Source organism: Typopeltis vanoorti, chromosome 15 (assembly GCF_054136105.1).
Source record: "Typopeltis vanoorti isolate ZY-2024b chromosome 15, IOZ_Tvanoo_1.0, whole genome shotgun sequence".
Classification (NCBI taxonomy): domain Eukaryota; kingdom Metazoa; phylum Arthropoda; class Arachnida; order Uropygi; family Thelyphonidae; genus Typopeltis; species Typopeltis vanoorti.
Window position 1 is genome coordinate 118023082 of NC_143563.1, and position 19167 is coordinate 118042248.

General features: G+C 36.8%; 1 protein-coding gene across 1 annotated transcript in view; it reads right to left on the reverse strand.

Moving 5' to 3' along the window:
* The window catches only part of Dph1 (diphthamide biosynthesis 1), a 55437-nt gene that overhangs the window by 20764 nt on the left and 15506 nt on the right, over positions 1-19167 (reverse strand). The window lies entirely within an intron of this gene.

The window sequence follows — 19167 nt, forward strand, 5'->3', positions numbered from 1 at the left end:
AAATCCAACAGGTATTTGCCATTATTATTAGCTTTGCTCTTTTCTTCAAATTTTCCCAAAATATTTTTGTATGTCTGAAAATCATTTCCTACTCTGCTATTTACATCCCCAACAAGAACAAACGTTTCCTTTTTCATTGTGACAGTTGCTTTCTCTAAAGCAGTGGTCGCCAAAGTGGTCGATATCAACCCCCAGGGGTTGATTCGGGCTCAGGGGTAGATTGGGGGGTTGACGGAAAAATACAAGACATCATTGTACGGGTAATATTGAATTCGGTTAACTTGGATTACCTCCATCCTGAATGACAATGATGCAATTAAGAGTGAATCGTGGGAACAGTGACATGAATTGGACCTGTAAGATGGAGCAAGGTCATGAAAATAGTTACGGAGGCCAATCAAGTAGGCCAAAATGACGTATTTACCAATAAACGGATGTGTGGTTCCTGCCTGGCTGGCGCAGCGGGAGAGAGATTGCAACACGTGCGCGGTTCTTATTTACTTATACTTACATTATTTGATCTTAGTTCTCATTTTTGTGCATCGACATACAAGTGAGGGTTAATGTTCTAAAATTCATCAACATACATGTTATAATTCAATCGTTATTCATTCACGAACTAAACTTCTCTATGCTGAAGAGTTGAGCAGGACTGGTAGCAATACTAGTGATATTAATACCAGTATATTAATATCACTAGTAATACCAGTGATATTACTAGCGATAGCAATAGTAGTAGTAATAGTAATATAATAATATATACTATATTATACATACAATAAACACTGTAACTATAAAATAAAGAATCTAAAAACTCACATAAGCATCTTTTTTGCTTGTCCTATTATAATTACGTAATAGTAAAATAGAGGGGGTCGATAAAAAGTCAAGAAACTCTTGAAGGGGATCGACGGTCAAAGAGGTTTGGCGACCCATGCTCTAAAGCCTCAAAAAATTCCTCCACTTCTACCTTAGTAGAACCTTCTGTGGGACCATAGGCACAAATCTCATTGTTCAGTTCCCCATTCTGATATTTGCCCACATCACTCTACTTGAGATTGCCTGACATTCAAGAAGATTAGTATCGTATTTAGTGTTAAATACTATGGCTACTCCTTCTTTTCCTTGATTGTCATTGCCTGAATATAACATTTTGAATTTATTACTCAGTAAGATCTCACCAGTTTTTGTCTTTTTTTTTTGTTTCAGTCACCCCTATTATGTCGATCTGGTACTTATCTAATTCCTCAGCTAGCTCCATTTCTTTGCCATTCAGACTTCTTATGTTGATAGTACCGATGTTTAACACTGGTGATGTTGAGTTGTGTTTCAGATTTGTTCCAGTAGCTGACTTTTCATTGTTCGGCCTGGTTCCCTGGCAAAAACAAATGGGGCCTTGTTTAACCTGGCGACGTCCCAGCTGGCACGAAATTTTGTCATGTTGTACCATCATTTTGTATTTTGGTTTAAGCCAATAAAAATACAATTTGGTTGGCTAAATCCCAAATTGCCAGCCCATCCTCGTTTGTACAGTATCCAGGTAGATACCCTACAGGGTGCACCACAGGAAGGTGAGGATTGGATATTAGGTCAGAAGCCCTGGTTGGTTCTCTGCATTCCTTTAAAGGCAATGTGGAGGTCTCCTCTCAGTTATACAGCTTCGACCCTTTAGCACCCCTCAGTGATCGGTTTCCAGTGTGATTGGAGGTGATTTCCTTTGGTCATCTCTGCAGGAGTTGCTGGAAAAGAGTGATGCCAGGAAGTCAGTTTTATCTTTGAGTGAAGTAACAGTGGTGCCATCAGAATGAGAGAGAGTTGGAAGTGAAGGAGAGCAGAAGTTGTGTCCAATGGCCTTAGCAAGGGATGAGAAGGTAGGGCTTCCATTTGGACTGGAGACAAATTTTCTGCTGTTGACCTTTACGAAATTATATTTGGATCTGCTGATGACTGATTTCCATATGTTGTGTGTTTTGGTATTAGCAGAGAATGAAGGTGGAATTCTTGATGTGAGCCACATGCATTAAGCTGAATTTTTTTCTTTGACCGTTTTGATAGACTTTTGGTTGAATCATGTGCTGTCCAAGCCCTGGTTCAACCAAAAGTATGGATTGAATGGAGGGGGGGGGGAAGGATGAATGCCTTCATACCAGTAAGAATAATTTCTATGGCTAGTTCACAGCAGGCATTAGGGTCAAATGAGTGGAAGACCAAGGAAAGGAGGAGTAGAAATTCCGGAGGTGGGATTCTGTGAGAGAGGAGAGGTGACCTTTACAGTTTACCTGGAAGGAGATCTAGTCAAAAAGAGATCCAGAGTATTTGGAGAACGAAGAGGGTTATCAGGAATTTGAGTAGTTGGTAGGTGGTGCTGGAGTAGGGGATCAGTTGAAATCATTGATGGTGAGGTAGCCCAAGAAGATGACATTACTATTGGGATAACTGGATTGCAGGTGTCAAGTTTCATGGAAAGGAATATGAAGAATTCTGAGTGGTTGCCAGTGTTTGGAGAATGGTAAATGTAACAAATGAGTGTTTCTAAAAGGGGGTAAGGAAACCTTGAGCCAGAGAAGGTCAAAAAGCAGGGGATTTTTAAATTAGCCATTCTCTTGTGTTAGCTTTCACAAAGACAGAGATACTACTCTTGTGGCAAAAAGAATCGTAAAGTGTGAAGTTTAGGCACTGGAGGTGGACAGTAATACATGCAGCTGGAATCTGGGTTTCTGCCAGGAATAAGATGCCTGGTCTGGAAAATTGCAAGTGATGGTGAATGTTATTTATGTTTGTGTTAGTGCCACAGATGTTAGTAAAGTGGATGTGAAAGTGAGTTTTTAGTGAAGAGATTCTGGCATGATTTGTATGTTGTGACTGGTTGTGATGACTATTTTGATGGGATTAATGTATGAGGGGGATTCACTTTTGTCAATGTGTCACTACCATTGTTTGCAAGTCTTCATAAGTTTGATCATGCTTAGATGGAAGGATATACTGGTAACATGAAGTGAGAGATGATACTCTTGGACATGATGTCCACATAGAGAGAAACTAGTCTCTATGCCATGACAGTGTCCCCCACATACCACTTCTTGGGCTCCCTCTCCATGCATGAAATGGCAGAGGGATTATGCACCAGATGACTGAAAAGCCTCCCGACACCTTATTGACAGGTGTGGGTCTGTGCACTAACTGGTGGTCAGCCTGCAGCACCACTGTTTTAAATGATGTGACTTTGAAATGGATGAGGTTATGGGTGTATATTTGTTTGTCCTAGCCTTGAAGGGTTTCATTCACAGTGCATAAAGAAGAGACGAGAACTGAAACCAGAATCCCTGCACTGGCGCCCAAACATGGCATTTGCCACTTCAGATCTCCAATAAGCCAGGTGGTGGTATTTCACTAGGCAATGAAGAACATCTACCACCTAGTGTCTAGTTGAAATTTCCTCCAACTAGGAAGGTCCCTTTATATACAATCTCTCACTAATTTATCCAAATTGTTCCTCCAATCTTTCCCTCCTTCCACTCATTGTGGCACTTTCCCAGTAGCTACACTTTCATTGAACTGCCAGGTCAATGGCACTGTCAATTCTTTAGCATGTTCTCTAAAAAATACATGGCGAATTTCCATTCACACTGCCTTATTGACTTTCAGAGTATTTAGTATTCACAACATATTATCTCATGCACTCCTAAATGTTCAGTTATTCCATCTCTCAAGTAATAAAACACCCCAATAAAGTGATCATTAAACAGCCCCATTATGTCGTCTACAGAAGTCACTCAACTTCAAGATTTAACAGGATCATTCATTCACAATCATTTCTTTTCCTACTAGTCACATAATGAAAGAATTATTCCTTGGACTGAAGTGTTGGCTTCTTCTCTATTCCATTTTTGCCTTCCTTATTATACTAGTCACTTTCCTAGCTTCAATCTTATATTCCTCATGTAACCGCTGCTGATAATATACTTCTTTACTAGCTCCATGCATTGCTGATGTCTCTTGCTATTCCTCCATCCATGGAGCTGGTTTAAGCTGATTTCTAGGATTATTACAGTCACCTGCCTTGTGATTACACAAATTCCTTTCTCTGTGATACTTCTGCATGTCTACTCAGCTTCCAATTCAAGACTAACATCTCAGTTGCATCAGATCCTCTGTTGTTAGAACCAAATCCAAAACTCTTGATCCCTGTGTTCTTTCTACTATACGTTGCTTGGCACATTTGTCCCTCAAGAATTCCAGAAATTCCATTTCCTTACTACAGTATGTTGCTTCCTCTGCCCAATTAATACTGCTATAGCTAAAATCTCCAATAATGATCATCCACTTTGCACTTGCCAAACTTATCTGTCTGGACATTTCCTGTTCGCCACCCTTTATGTGATGTAGCCTATAGCAACATGCCATTAAATATCTTGTCCTTCCCACCTTGCCCCATATGTTTTCAAAACTATTGGTGCCATTTCCTTCCAAATTCTCTACTCTGAGAGGACATAACTCATCATAAGTAGCACTCTGCCACTGTTTTACCTTCTTATCCTGCTGAAATATGCTACACCCTTCAACTGCTATCCCTGTCAAGACATCATTTTCAGTCAACCACATTTAACTGATTCCAATGATCTTAGGTCGGACTGAGGCTATCAATGTCACCAATTCACATTCTTTATCCTGATACTCCTGGAATTTGTATGAAGAAACATCAATACATATTCACCTTTCTGTATCTATTATTATTCCCTCTCAACCAGGGTCAGTCCGAGAGTATCTGATGCCCCTAGGCAAAGAAAATTTAGGCACCCCTATACATTGTCTCTATATATAATCTTAGTGCCCTTATATAGTCTTAGCACCCCTAGATGATTGTCTAGATTCGCCTAATGATAAAATTGGCCCTGCTCTCCACTTTGCCAGCCTGGTTGAGGTAAATGGTTAGTGTACCTGCTCTCCAACCAACAGGGAGCAGTCTCTAATCCTGCCACAGACATGGATGTCTGTGATTGTCTTCAGGTGGAAGATGAATTTCATTGCCTGGCGTGAGACCACTGCCCCACTTATTGGAGGCCTGAAGTGGTTTGAAAATTCAAACTCAAAGCCCAAGTCATGTAAAAATAAATAAAAAAATTACAAAAAAAAAATATAAAACTGACAAAAATGGAAAAAAAAAAATCCTTAGCCCACCCACGGTACAGATGTACTATAGGTTTAGAAATAACGGGTGGTAAACAACATAACGGCGCATCGGGGGCGTCCCCTCGGTCTTGGATGAGGGGAATGGTCGGTGGCACTACTTTGTAGGCCTCCCGGCTAGGTCCATGGGACTTGCTAACCAACAACAGCTGCAGTCCTCCATTCATATTGGGGGTTGAATGGTTCTGGCGGCCCATTCCATAAAAAATGCCGCTATGTAAAGCATCATGTCTACACAGAAAAGAATTAAAGCCCGGGTAGACTCAATATGCCCGGAACGGTGGTGTCGTGATATAGAAGGCCCTGAGGTATTGTCAGTCTGTGACTGCTATAAAGAAACTCAACGCAGAAATTGCTTGAATATTGCTACTTGGAACGTAAGAGGATTGAATAAATGCGCGAAATTGGCTAATGTGATGAGAGAGATGGAGAGATTGAATATTAGTACAGTCATCCCTCGACTTACGTCTGAGTTCTGTTCCATCTGGCAGGAGATGTCGAATCGGACGTAAGTTGATACATTAAATCAACAGAGTTATAGGGGTTAGGGACTTAACCGTAATAAGTATACTTGTCATTTTAATTTTTAAACCTTATTATAAAACTGTACTGTGTATTACTGCCACTGTTCCAATGTGCTTTGCTTATTCCTCTTCTTTTCATCAAAAATGTATTCACACCAAGCAAACGCGTCATATACTTTTGTTTCTACTAATAAGTAGCATTCAACATTGGGGTCCATGTCTTCAACCATTTTGAGAACATCGCTAACTGCAGAGAATATTTCTGCAAGACCCTTCACTGTGAATTGTTTAACTACCTCTCCTTGTTTGTCTTTTCCCTCTTCATTTTTCCCTCTTCTACAACAGTTGTTTCTCAAGTTCAATCAATTCTTCATCCATCTATCAACCTCTTTTGTTAATGCAGACAGCAGCATTCCACAGAAATTAATATTGTGATGAGTGGTTTCCTGACAGTAAAATTAGTCTTATTACTTAACTGGTAATTAATTTACGGAATTAACAACGCATATGAAGTATATTAATTAAAGATAACTTTAATGAATCACTTCTATATTTCGGCAATGTCACATTGCCATCTTCAGGAACATAAAGATATGGTATGTGCACTAAGGAACTAACAAAGCAAATGAGGAAGAAAGTAAGAACAATATTAGTTTCTTACTTTCTTCCTCATTTGCTTTGTTAGTTCCTTAGTGCACATACCATATCTTTATGTTCCTGAAGATGGCAATGTGACATTGCCAAAATATAGAAGTGATTCATTAAAGTTATCTTTAATTAATATACTTCATATGCGTTGTTAATTCCATAAATTAATTACCAGTTATGTCTAACCAACGTATAAGTCTTACTACTAGAGTCTTATTACTTATTGAACAGCCCTCATATATACGTCAGGTGGTGAAATATCAAGAAGAGGTGTAGCGTTTATTGTAGAGAAGAAAACTAATAAAAACATTATTCATATAATCAAAAAATCAGAGTAATGGCAATTCTATTGAAATCTAAACCTAGAGATATGCAGATCATTCAAGTATATGCTCCTACAGAACAGAATGAGGAAGCAGAAACAGATATCATGTATGATGAAATAGAAGGGTGTATAAAAGAAGCTGGAGGCAAGACAGATTGAGTTATTTGTGCTATGGGTGACTGAAACGCAAAAGTTGGATCAGAGAGAACATCTACACACGTGGGTCCATTTGGACTAGGAATTCGGAATGAGAGAGGACAAAAGCCGATTGATTTCTGTAACAAACACAGTCTCATCATAACTAACACTTATTTTGAGCAAAAACCAACAGCATGTTGCACATGGGAAAGACCGGATGAAAGATACAAAAATTAATTAGACTATATTGTAGTCAGTAAACGTTACTTCAATGGAATACAGAACTCAAAGGTGATGCCAAGTGCTGACTGTTGATCTGATCATAGACTGGTCTTAATGAAGATGAATATTCGCCTGAAAACAATAAAATTTAAAAGAAATCAACCCCTAAAATGGGATCTTACAAAATCCAATAATAAAATCGAAATTCAATGAAAATATTTCAGAACTGCTGTCTGCACAGTTGCAAAAAGAAAATGAACCCTCTCAGTGGAATAGACTACAAGCAGCTATCATAACATCTGCTCAAAACCACATCAATAAACAAGAAAGAAGGAAAAAACCATGGATAACTCAAGAGGTAATCAACCTTATTGATGAAAGAAGAACATGGAAAAGAGGAGCAAATGAAGAAGAAAGGTTAAGATATAAAACTTTGGATAAAAGAATTCAAACAGTTATGTAAAAGATTTAAAGAAAAGTGGATAAATAGGCAGTGCACTGAGATAGAAGAATTACAAAATAGGAACAAAACCAGAGATGCATTCCTGAAAGTGAAACAGTTTAATGAAAACAAAACATACACTGTCTAATAACATCAAGGACAAAGATGGAAACATACTCATTGATAAGGAAAAGATAAATGGAAGATGGGTGGAGTACTTATCAGACTGTGAGCCTAATATCCCATGCATCTAAAATTATTTTAACCACTGCTAACAAACAAACAAATTGAAAGAGCCATAAGTGGTGAATTGAGTGAACAACAGAAATGGTAACTTGTTAGATGATTCATGACACCTTCAGTTAAATGTAACAACAGATACCACTCTACCCACAAGAAAGGAGGTAGAATATGCAATCAAGAATCTTCCTAATAATAAATCCCCTGGGTGTGATAATATTCCGGCTGAGCTGTTGAACGTTTTGACTGGCAATAATAACAACTATTTAGTGGAATCCATTCAGGACATCTATAAAACAATACAATTACCTGAAGTTTTTACAACATCTATCTGCATACTAATTCCAAAGAAAAATAATGCACAAAATTGCGAGGATTACAGAACTAATATCCCATGCATCTAAAATTATTTTAACGACTGTTAACAAACAAACAAATTGAAAGAGCCATAAGCGGTGAATTGAGTGAACAACAGAAAGGCTTCAGAAGAGGAATGGGAACCAATAATGCTACTGGAACTAAAAATACTAATAGAAAGATCACTTGAAAGAAATAGGAACATTTACATATGCTTCATAGACTTTCAGAAGGCTTTTGACCAGGTAAAACATAATAAAATGTTCAATATATTAGATAAATTAGACATAGAAGATCATGTACTTAAGATTATAAAAATGATTTATACCAAACAGAAAATGCAGCTGTTTAACTCTGAGACTTCTGATGTGAAAATAAAAAGAGGAGTTAGACAAGGTTGTATCCTTTCTCCAAATCTATTTAATATCTATAGTTAGACAGTGATTAAAAAGATTGAAAAAAAAAAAAAAAAAACAGGAATTAGTATCAATGGCATAAAATACAACAATCTTAGACATGCTGATACCATTCTAATAGCAGAAAACAGAAACAAATTAATCAAATTACTGCAGCTACTAATTGAAGAAGGTAAAGAATTTGGATTAGATATAAATGCAAAAAAAAAAAAAGACCAAATTTATGAAAATCTCAAAAGAAAGCAGATCCGAGTGAGAAATATTCATAAACAATATGAAAATTGAACATACAACAGAATACAAATATTTAGGCACCTACTTTACTGCAGATGGAAAGCAAGATAAAGAAATAAAAATAAGAACAGCCATAGCTAAAGATGCAATCCGGAAAAATAAAGATCTGCTCAGAAGTTCTGTGAGTATCGAGACAGAGAAAAGAATGATAAGAACATTAGTGTGGCCAATTTTCACATATGGAAGTGAGACCTGGATATTCAAGAAGAGAGTAAGGCAACAGATAATGGCCTTTGAAATGTGGAGCCATAGGAGAGCTCTGAAAATCCCATGGACAGAACATGTGACAAATACAGATGTCCTACAGAGAATGAGAACACATAGATCTTTATTACAGGAAATGATCCAGAGAAAGATGATTGGCAGGACATGTACTGCGAGGTTTGGCAGGACATGTACTGCGAGGTTCAGCAGGACAGAGGATACTAACAGTTTTAGAAGGAAAAATTATGGGTAAAGGATCAAGAGGCAAAAAATGAAGGACATGGCTTGAAGATATAAGATCATGGACAGGATCACATGGCTATGCAGAAACAAAAAGGAAAGCCACCAACAGAGAACTGGAAGGACATGGTGCTGCACCCTCTCACTGAGGAAGCTACATGAAGAAGAAACAACATAAAAAAAAAAAAAAACTTGACTGCAATATACTATACATTGTCCCATCTCCCAAGTCACTGGCTTCACAAGAATTTCTCTGCCTTAACAATCTCTCTCTATACACCTATGTCCTTCCACATTAAAATGCAGTCCCATCTCTTGAATACAGCTCCATTTTATCCTCAGATGCACTCTAAGTATCCACATGTTACAGACCTCCCTTTTGACACATTCTTGATGCAATCCTCCTCAATTTTGTACTGTCATATCTGGGCACTATGATCACTATCTTCTCTCTCACAATTTCCTGCTCACAATTCTTAATATTTACCTCTGTTCTCTTATCGCCCAATTCAAGCTATCTCTTCGATTCTTCATTACTGCTGCTCTCCTCCTCAATTCTGTATTACCATATGTCATCCACATTCTTAGTTCATGGACAATTCATCGTGGTGAAAATTTATTGCAAGGAAAACTCATCGAGAGGAAAATTTATCGTAGAGAAAATCATCACAGAAAGCATTACTTACTAGAAAATTGAAGTCAGTTTGGTTTAACATGTGTTATGTAAAGGTGTGTGATATTTGATAGTAAATTGTACCTGAGAGATACCACGAACTCCGATGTCAGTATAGTATTGGTTAAGTTTTTTTTTTTTTTTAAATTTACCATTGAAAATGGATGGAAAAATACATCGACAGGATAATCCATCAGAAGTTGAAGAGATTTAGTGAATGTTGCTCGAGTCCGATGATGAGAATGATAGGGTCGAAAGTGAAAGTGATATTTGATAGTAAATTGTATCTGAGAAATACTGCAAACTCAGATGTCAGTATAGTATTGGTTTAGTTGTTTTTTTTTATTTGTTTCTTTTTTTTCAACAATTTCTAGATTGTAACTGGAAATAAATAAACCATCATGTATTATATTTGTAGTGTTTTTTTTTTTTTAAAGTTTTATCGCATTTCAGCACATACTAGTAATGAATGTATCTCTCGGATACAAGCGACCTAAGCGGCAATTTTTTCGACAACGATCTCCACAGGGTTAACCTCCCAACCGGCAGGACGTATATATACTTCCTCCCAACTGGCAAATCCTGGATATGAATCAGACCACCTGTTGAAAAAAACATGGATATCAAGTGCATTTGACTGTCATATCCATTAGAATGTGCAATAATCCCTCACACTGACCTCACATACGTAGCCACGTTCAGTTACCTACTGTCAGAAACGCAGTTGCTTGAACATTTGCTCAGTAACTGGAATGTAAATTATATTATCTACAAGTTATATTTATTTTTGCTACTTGTTTTATTGTATAATTATAGTTTTTAATGGCAGTGCAAATAAGAGATACTTTCATATTTCTTCACTTAAGATTGTATCACTCTGGAGAACAATGCCACTATCATTTTTTTTTTTTTGCTAATTATCTTAGTCGCCAATACATTTTATTCTTCCAGAACTTGATTCCAGATAATTATTTTTGTCAAACAATTATTTTATAAATTCATAAAAATCCGAATCTTAAAAAATAAATACAGCCTCCATCTGTTACGAATTGTTTTCTTTATTTTTTATTTAAAAAAATTTTTTTTTTTCACATATATCCGCAATGAATTTTCGTGATTAATTTTTCCCACGATGAATTATCGCCAATCTATTTTCCTGCGATGAACTGTCCAGACATGACATTCTCACCTTGCTTTAATGCCATAGCCATCCAAGATTCTAGTGTGCACACTACAAATCATCGAGTCCCTATACATCACTCTTTTCACAGATCCTTCACTTGTTACTCAGCAGCATTGCTTATTCTTTCTTCCAACACTTCCTCCTATCATCTACCTTCCTCCCATCCCTTGCTATTGTATTATCACCTTTCTTTCAATCTCTCACTCTCCCCAGTTCTTCCACTCTCACTCTCAAAGTTATGGGAATGAGAGAGAAAGAGATTGGGAGCCCAATTACTTCCTTCATATGAATGAACTCATCTTTCATACCACTATTAGATTCTTAACCATTCTCCTTTTTGCTGGCTAAATAATAATAACAAATTTTGAAGATAATTTATAGAAAGCTACTGTAGATCTAAATGAGATAGCCAAAGATTATGGTATGATAATATCAACAGAAAAATCAAAAACCATGGCCTTTAAAGAACAAGATCCAGCAAGAACTGAAATAGTAATAGATAAGATCTTAGAACAGGTGAATTCATTTAACTACCTAGGATGTATGATCACATATGAAAATGAAAAAGATATAAACGTAAAAATTGCAAAATATTTAAAAATAACAGGTGTAATTAACTCTATATTTAAACCAAACCTAGTTCAAAAACAAACAAGACTAAAAGTATACAATACATTAGCCCTACCAATATTAATGTATGGAAGCGAAATCTGAACAATAAAACAAAAAGACAAAGATTAATAATAGCAGAAATGAAGTTTATGAGGAAAACTGCAAAGTATACACTGTTTGATCACAAAAGAAACAAAGAAATTATGAAAGAATTAAACCAAGAACCAGTAATAGAAAAAATTAAAAAATATAAACATAAATGGATGGAACACGTTCAAAGAATGAAAACAGAAAGATTACCAAAACAAGCCTTAAAGTACAAGCCATTAGGAAAAAAGAAAACCAGGACGTCCTCTTAAACGATGACTTCTAAGGCCAGAACAGGCCATGCTAGGCCTAAATCCTTGATACGCATGATGATAATGATGATGATGAAAATTCTACAAATATTAAAATTTTTTCCTAATGTGTTATTTCATTATTCTATAATTTTATCATTACTGAAATGATAAAGAACAAAGAGACCAAGAATTATTACTATTAGAGAGCGCTGGCTGATATATAGGGATACTGTTACAGAAATATACTGAAATGGGTTCAGTATATCCAAAAGTACAGACAAGAAAGTGAGGTGGATGGGAGAGTATTGCAGAGAAGTTCAATCCAACAAATCAGATTATTATTATTATTATTAAACAAGACCTCATGGAGTCAAAGACTCATCTAGGAGGTCCTTTTATCTCACACACATCTCATCATACCGGGTCTTAAACACATTCAAACTCCTTGCAGACACCACACTCTCAGGCAAGTCATTCCAATCATTCACAACTCTGCACGAAAAAAACCTGCCTCTCACTCCCCTACTCACACCCTCTTTATACAGTTTCCAAGGATGACCTCTGGTTCTCCCCTGATCTCCCACTATTCTCTGTAGAACTTCTCCACCATTGATCCTATAACAACCCCTTACCAACTTGTAGGTCTCTATCATATCTCCCCTCTTCCTTCTCTCCACTAGACTCTGCAAATTACATCTTTTCAATCTTTCCTTATACTCGACATTCCAGAGGTCAGAAACTACCTTAGTCAGTCGCCTTTGGACCCTTTCCAACATCTCTTCATCCTTCTGAAAACCCGGTGACCAAATCTGGGCACAATAGTCCATGTGTGGCCTAATCAAAGCCTTATACAATGGAACAAGAATCTCCCTACTTCTACACGTCAGTGTCCTCCTCATCATTCCCAGAAGTCTTTGTGTTGTCTTCACAATTTTGGCGATGTGGCCCCTAAATTTTAGATCCTTATCCACTATCACTCCCAGATCTCTTATTTCCTCTACTTCCAACAATATATTCTCACCAAGCATAAATTCTGCATCCCATCTTTGTTTTCCAAATTTTAAAACCTTACATTTTGCAACATTGAACTCACATCCCCATTTGCTTGCCCAATCACTCAATTTATTCAAGTCTTCTTGCAAGGCCACAACATCTTCACTACTCTTTATGGTTCGTCCCAACTTTGCATCATCTGCAAACAACTGAATATCTCCATCCAAATCTTCGCCAATATCATTAATATACAAGTTAAATAGTAATGGCCCTAAAACAGATCCCTGAGGCACTCCACTAGTGACTTTCCTTTTCCTGGATATTGCACCCCCATACACAACTTGTTGATACCTATCAGATAGCCAGTCTCCAATCCAATGCACTAATCTAATATCCAACCCCATCTGCTCTAGTTTGACTGTCAACTTATCATGAGGTACTCTATCAAAAGCTTTTGCGAAATCCAAGTATATTACTGTGTATCCTTCTCCTCTGTCCAAGGAAGCAGTCACTTTATTGTAATAAGTAAGTAGATTACTAAAACACGACCTCCCTTTAGCAAATCCATGCTGTCCATCAAAGATTATACCATTGTTGTCAACCCAACTCTGGATCCTAGTTCTCACAAGCTTCTCCAACAACTTAACCACAACACCTGACACACAGATAGGCCTATAGTTTGATGCTTGAGTTCGATCACCTTCTTTATGAAGTGGCACAATCTTGCCCTCCTTCCACTCTTTAGGGACTTGACCAAGTGCAAGACTCGTATTAAAATACATCTTTTCATCAGATATTATTATTATTACATCACACCTCAAAGAGTCCAAAGACTCATTGAGGGAGGGCATCTACTCTACAACTCTTTGTCTTGCTACTCCACCAACCTTCATCAGCTAACACCAACGCCATCTACCCCCGACTACCACCACTAGTACTTTCACAGACAATCACAACATCCATGCCCACGGCGGGATTCGAGCTCGCAGCCGTTTGGCTGGGGAGCGGATATGCTAACCACTCAGCCAACCAGGCTGAAATTTATTATTATTCAGAGAAACCTCCAGGGAGTCAAGAATTTATCAAGGGAGGTCACATACTACCTGCAAAAGCTGCACACTTGCTGTTCAATTCATTCACACAACATTTCAATCATGAACTACTTTATAGGAAAAAAATTTAGTTCTCACACCCCTTCTTAATGTCATTCATTTTTACCTTCAAAAGATACTCTATCATCCTTTCCCCACCCTCCATACAATGAAAAATGTCACCTACTGATATCCTGTATGACTCTCTCAGAAGTTTGTAAGCGCCTCAATCATATCACCCCTTTTTCTCCTGTTTGCCAGTGTCTACAGCCTACAAATTCTCAATCTGTCTTCATAATCAGTATCCTACAATCCTGATATCACTTTAAACACTCTCCTTTGCATTCTCTCCACCGTATCAGAATCACCACGGAAACCAGGCCTGTGTTTCCGTGGAAGTGGAAGTGAGGTCTTATCAAGACCTCACTTCGACTAAACAAGTTACTTGATGAAACCTCTTCCTTAGATGAAGAAACAATTAAAAAACTCAGGACATACCATGCTAGACCTCCTAGAATATATGGCTTACCTAAGCTTCACAAGAATAACGTTCCACTCAGACCCGTCGTAGATTCTATTAGCAGCCCAACTTACAAATTATCAAGATTTTTATCTAACCTTCTCCATCCTCACACAGGCCACTCAGCCTCATCAATTAAAAATTCCAGAGTTTCACGCCAAAATAAAAGCCATTCAACTGTTAAAAACTGACATGTTAATTAGCTTCGACATTGTCTCCCTCTTCACTAACATTCCCCATAAGGAAACAGTAGTTATTAACTTAAAAACTTCCGTCTGATATTATTGAATTATTCAAATTTGTTATTACGTCCCGTTACTTCACTTGGAAATGAAAAATTTACAAGCAATTGGGTCTCCCTTATCGCCAAACTTAGCAAACCTGTTTCTAGAATACATTGAAGAAAAAATTTTCACATTTGAACCCAAACCAAAAATTTGGCTACGATATGTCAACGACATCTTTGCAGTCTGGGATCATTCCGAACAAGAATTATACCTGTTTCTAGATAAAATAAACCTTCTTCATCCTCGCATCAACTTTACACTAGAAAAAGAATCTCCACAGGGTATCTCCTTTCTGGATTTACACATTCAAAGAAAAGAAGATAGTTCCATCGCCATCTTCCGCTATCATCCATCTCAAAAATTTGGCATCATTAAATCATTAGTCACCAGAGCACACAGATTCTGCTCATCTGAAGAATCTCTAAACCAAGAATTAGAAATAATCAAAAATACAATCATATTAAATGGATACAATCTTAAAACAACTCAAAAAATCATCAGTCACTTCCCCACACATTAACCTAGACAAGAAGAAGCCCATAGGATTCCCATACCTTATGTCAAAGGCATCTCCGAACGTCTTTCAAAAATTATGAAGAAATACAATCTTGCCACTACCTACAAACCCATCCATCAGATCTATAACTTATTACCTTCTCCTAAAACTCTCACCTCTGATATTACCTGGCATGTATGAGGTCCCATGCTCCTGCAAATTGTCTTACTATGGACAGACAGATAGATCTGTTCAGAAACGCATTTCGGAACACCAGGGCCACATTTGTCTTTTCAAACCGCAGAAATCTGGCCTCGCTCAACACGGAGTTGAAAACCCAAACCATAGGATCCATTGGGAAAAGACAAAACTCTTACATAGATCTTTATATAAACATGAACGTTTATATAAAGAAAGTGCTGAAGCCCTACTACACATAACAAATTTAAACCGTAATGACGTTCTTGCTATTCCTAAAGTATGGGAAATTGTCATACAAAATTGCATAAAACAATCTCTTTATATATGTTTTTTTTTTTTTTTAAGTTATATTTTAATTTAATTCTATAACATGCTACTGCATGCATATTGGGATTCCATTGTAATCATGCACCTTAACTGTATGTTATTCCTAGTATTGTTTGAAGAATTACTGTACTGAGGATGTTCCAAGATACTTGGGATGAAATATTTACATATTAAAACTTATCACTGTGGTTAATAACGTGTGTTTTTTTTAGTGATTTACTATAATCATCCTTGAAGTTCAACGTCCTATCTATTAAAACTGCAAGATCAGGACCTAATCAGTTACGTCTAGCATAATCCCACCAATATAATATGACTTCAGATATCTCATCACACCATAGTGTATGACTTTACATTTACTAACATTCAACTGACTGCCATACTCACATGCCAACAATTCCAGCCTATTCAAATCATTCTGCATATCAGCTACATTCCTAATTATCCTGCCTATCGTTCCATCATCAGCCAATAGCTGTATTTCAGCTATTGGCAGATGATGTATAGACCGAAAACAATGGACCAAGGAATGATCCATGTGGCAAAACATTGGTTACCTTAAATCTTATAGACTCATATCCCCCACATACCACTTTTTGGTATTTGTCAATCAGCCATATTCTTATCCATGATAATATTTTATAATCCAATCCCATTCCAATTTATGTCATTCATGTTGTAAAGGTTGTTGATTGGTTGAGCCTCTGCTACTAATATCTCACAAAAAAGTTAAGCTAGTTTGAGTGCAGTTAGTAGTTGGAAGGGGTTCAATCGTTCAATGCTGTTGGCACACTCTCCCTTGATGAGTCCTTGGACTCCCTAGAGGTGTCACATAATAATAATAATAATAATATCCTGTCAAAGAGCTTTAGCAAAATCCAAAAGTATCAAGGTATATCCATTCCCGTACTCACTCAACCATATCATTATTACAGAATGTGAGCAAGGTACTCAAAACATCATCTTCTCTTAGTAAACCCATGCTATTTATTGCAAAGTATAGATTGTCTGTCAGCCCATTTCTGTATGCGAGTCCTGACCAACTTTTCCAAGTCTTCACCAGCCCCACAGAGATACTGAGAGGTCAATAGCTGGACACATTAGTCTTTGAACTACCATCGTACAACAGCATTATAAATTTTTTTTCACTCCTGTTGAAAATTTCCCGTTCTGAGGCTCAAATTATATAGCCTAGTTAATATGGTGACAGGTGTCACTGAGTAGAGCCACTGTTGAGAATTTATTGAGTTTAGGAGTGATCTTATGGGTTACTCAGTGAGATTTAGAGTGATCTTGTAGATCACTCAGTTTTCGGAGAGGTACTCCTGCACTTTAACAGTACCTCATCTTCTGAATCTGGCTCCCACTGACGACATTGTAATAATGTTCATCTTTGTGCTTAATTTCAGGGAGTACAAGAGTTCTGCATGGTGTTAGGCTTTTGCCTGTCTCTGATTAGAGCCACCAACAATTTTTTTTGAGTTTAAGAGTGATCCCTTTGGGTCATTGACTGAGACAGAGTGAGCTTGTAGATCACTCAGTTTTTAGAGAGAGGTACCCCTACACCTTAACAATACCTCAATATAGGTCAGAGTTGATCTGAGCATTGACCATTCCCATAATGCATTATACATGTCCAAAAGGCATGAGCTCTGCATTATAGGATACTAAGGCAAACTGATGTGAAGCCACAATTTCCATACAAATAGTTGTTTAGTTGTAAAGATATTTCACACATAAACTTTGATTATTTACACTTGATAAAAGATAAAACAAAAATATAATTTCTTTGCAAGTTTAATTTAATTTGTTACCAAGTGAAAAAACTTCCTACAACTATAGTAAATGTCCTAACAATCTATTTCAAAAATTCATAAGGGAAATTTATAGTAAGCTAAACAGTTTTACTGTAGAAGTAAATATACTGTAGAACAAGATAATTACAATCTTTAATAAATTTAGTTTAATCCTTTATCCAAGTGTGAGCAAACAAAGTTTGTGCCTGAAAGTATCTTCAGGACTGGGGTAAGGTGGTACAACACCGGGCAACTCGTTGCAAAGGTGGAGCAAGCTAACATTACTCCTATCTCAGTATCTCCCATAATGCAAAACACATCTCCTTGCAGATATGATACCACCTTACCCCAGTCCTGAAGATACTTTCAGGTGCAAACTTTGTTTGCTTACACTTGGATAAAGGATTAAACTAAATTTATTTTAGTATAACCAAGTAAAAAATAAACTTTCAATAATTACAATCTATGTAGTGTATTTAGTGACAGACAAATCAGAGTATTTACTGTATAGTAATGCCCCATCTCACAATGTTTCACTGATGATCCTCTCATATGATGATTTTCAATTATGACCAATGTCCATTTAAACAATGCCACATTTTGATCATACACCAGTTCTAGCGACATGACATTGCCATGAATCAATCAATCAATCAATGCTCAGTTTTGTCTGGAATGTTTTGTTTACATCACTATTTGCTACATAACTGTATCTCACTTATTTTTATTGTTGTTAATAATGGAAAATTAAAACAAGAGTACTGTTGTCTAATGTAAAAAGAGAACTTGTAAGCTTACTGCATTAGATACTAAGATATTCGGTAATGATATTGTATGAAACACTGAGATATGACCGAGGGTAAAGTTATCTAGCACTACTATTACAGTTGTTAAAAATAAAGTTCTCAGTGATTGTAAAGTGTTATAACAGTTAATGTTAATACTACAACTATCATTAACTTTTATGGAATGCAGTTATCTGTGATTACAATTAACTGTTTAACTTTTTCATTTGTAAAAATAATTCTAAATGTTTCATTTACATTACTGACGTAAATAAAGCATTTATTTACATCAGTTATATGCACATACTGTATATGACTGCTTTAAAATGTTATTAAACTATTAAATACCCAGCCTATTGGCTGAGTGACTAGCATATCCACTCTCCAACCAACAGGCTGCAGATTCAAATCCTACTGTGGACATGGATGTGAATGAAGTGGATGTAGCAGTGAATGAAGACACTGCAACAAAAAGGAGGCAGCTCAAATTTTGTTTGAAAACTAAGTTATAGGTCACTGATATCAAAATTGGTGATGTTAATCTCAGCTCTTTGATTTATGCAGATGATATTACACTTATGAATAAATCCGGTACAAGTCTGCAAGATTCCCTGACTAAACTGAA